This window comes from Nansenia antarctica (genome assembly GCF_963989245.1).
Source record: "Nansenia antarctica genome assembly, chromosome: 14".
Taxonomy (NCBI): domain Eukaryota; kingdom Metazoa; phylum Chordata; class Actinopteri; order Argentiniformes; family Microstomatidae; genus Nansenia; species Nansenia antarctica.
In genome coordinates this window covers 5,113,805-5,116,304 of record NC_137684.1, presented here as the reverse complement: position 1 = coordinate 5,116,304, position 2,500 = coordinate 5,113,805, and positions in this window count along the sequence as shown.

The window sequence follows — 2,500 nt, the reverse complement described above, 5'->3', positions numbered from 1 at the left end:
CTCTCTCTCTCTCTCTCTCTCTCTCTCTCTCTCTCTCTCTCTCTCTCTCTCTCTCTCTCTCTCTATGACCGCCTTCAGACAAACAAGGCTGTAAACAAGAGGAGGGAAGAAAACGCAGGACACATTATTCCATTTAATGAATGTGTATGGTGTGTGTGTGTGTGTGTGTGTGTGTGTCTGTGTGTGTGTGTCTGTGTGCGTGCGTGTGTGTGTGTGTGTGTGTGTGTCTACCTGGACTGAGCAGAAGGGTCAGAGGGCAGGGGGTGGGCTCTCCTTCCGCTGTCCACCTGTTACCCTGCTGATGCACACACACACACACACACACACACAACACACACACACACACACACACACACACACATACACACACACAGACACACACACACACACACGCACATGCACACACACACACACACACACACACACACGCACACACACCCACGCACTCACACACACACACACACACACACACACACACCCACACCCACACACACACACGCACACACACCCACGCACTCACACACACACACACACACACACACATGCACACATACATACATTCACATACATACACACACTCCATTGGAGCATATGTCACACCCAAGCTTCCATATATACCGCTACATTTGAACACACACTACCTAACACAGCCAACACACAGTAGCAAACCCACCCACTTCTCCATTTACCTCAACAGTCAAACGATGACGCAGAGGAAGAGAGGATAAGAGGAGGAGAGGAGAAGAGGAGAAGAGGAGAAGAGGAAGAGAGGAGAAGAGGAAGCAAGGAGAAGAGGAGAAGAGGAGAAGAAGTTTCTCTCATTTCTGTGTGTGAGTGACAGCGTGGCGGAGCCAGAGTGAAGGTGGTCTGGGTGGGCCGGTCTGCAGAGGCAGGAGAGAGGAGGGGTCAGAGGTCAGGGGTTATCACACACCCCCTCCCCCGCTGCTCCTCACACAGAGCGGACAGCAGCTCAGCCAGCGCTCCAATCCTTATTGGCTTAATTAAACACTTTTAATTAATCTCACCGCTTTAATCGCTGGAGAGTGGAGAGTGGGAAGAGAGAGCAGGGCTCTGCGGGGGACTCAATGTGTGTGTCTTTGATAGCGCCCCCCCCCCGGTCCACTCACGTCCGTTACTTACTTAGAGCTAGCCGGAAGCTGCCCGTACCCTTAGATGTGGAGCTCCACTGAAAACATTACATGACGTTGGACGTTTTTTTTGGCCGTTTAGCAGACGGCTTTATCCAAAGTGACTTAGGAAAAACGTTTGTCTAAGTAAGGGAATCATCTATCCATCCAGTCATCATAAGAGAAACACATCTATGCTAGGACCTGGGGCTATTGGCAGTCACAATGCTAGAAGAAGGAAGAATTACATTTTTTAAAATATTCATTTATTTACAGTAGAGAAACGGAGGTACAGGGGGGGTAGTGGGGATGAGGAGGTCTTCAGGAGGGACAGTTAAGATGTAGCCTGAAGAGATGGGTCTAGGTAAGGTATAGAGAACAGTACATTAGGCTATTTCTGCTAAATGAATAACGATTCAGTGTTACAACTGCCTGACAGCATATAATGGACTGATAAAAAAAGTCTTCTAAGTATTATTACTTTCTAGGGGTTCCAGCGGCCCGTTGAGTTAAATAAACACACGTGTTCACACAGCGGAGTCCAGCGGGAAACTGTAGCCAATGGTGTTAAATTGAGAAATGTGTATTTAATATATGCGTGTGTGTGTGTGTGTGTGTGTGTGTGTGTGTGTGTGAGAAAGAATATATGTGTGTGTGTGTGTGTGTGTGTGTGTGCACCTACTGTATGTAAGTGACATAATGCACTCTTCACGGGTACCACAGGGTGTAAGTGTGTCAGAGTTCATGGTTTTAAAGGTGTGCGTGTATTAGTGTGTTCGTCAGTGTGTGTGTGTGTGTGTGTGTGTGTGTGTGTGTATGTATATGTGTGTGTATGGGTGTGTGTGTGTGTGGGGGGGGGGTCTGTGTGTGTGTGTCTCTCTGTGTGTGAGTGTCTCTGTGTGTGTCTCTGTGTGTGTGTGTGTGTGTGTGTGTGTGTTCTCTGAGCGGCTGGCAGAGTGCGGTCACAGCACAGCGCCCACCGTCTGTTCCACACACTCCCCTGCTGCACACACCTGCTCACACCACACTCTGGGGGTAGCCCGACCCCCACGCACACACACACACACACACACACACACACACACATGCGTGCACACACACACACACACACACACACACATACATACACACACACACACACAAACACACGCACACACACACACACGCGCACACACACACACACACACACACACACACACAAATTCGCCAAAGAAAAGAGGGACTGTGGGCAGGGTGATCAGCCATTAGCGAACATTACAATCACATTAGAAAACACACCTTATGGTCAGCATCTCTGTGTTCCGTTGTGTGTGTATGCGTGTGTGTGCGTGTGTGTATGCGTGCGTGTTTGGTGTGTGTGTGTGTGTGAGACG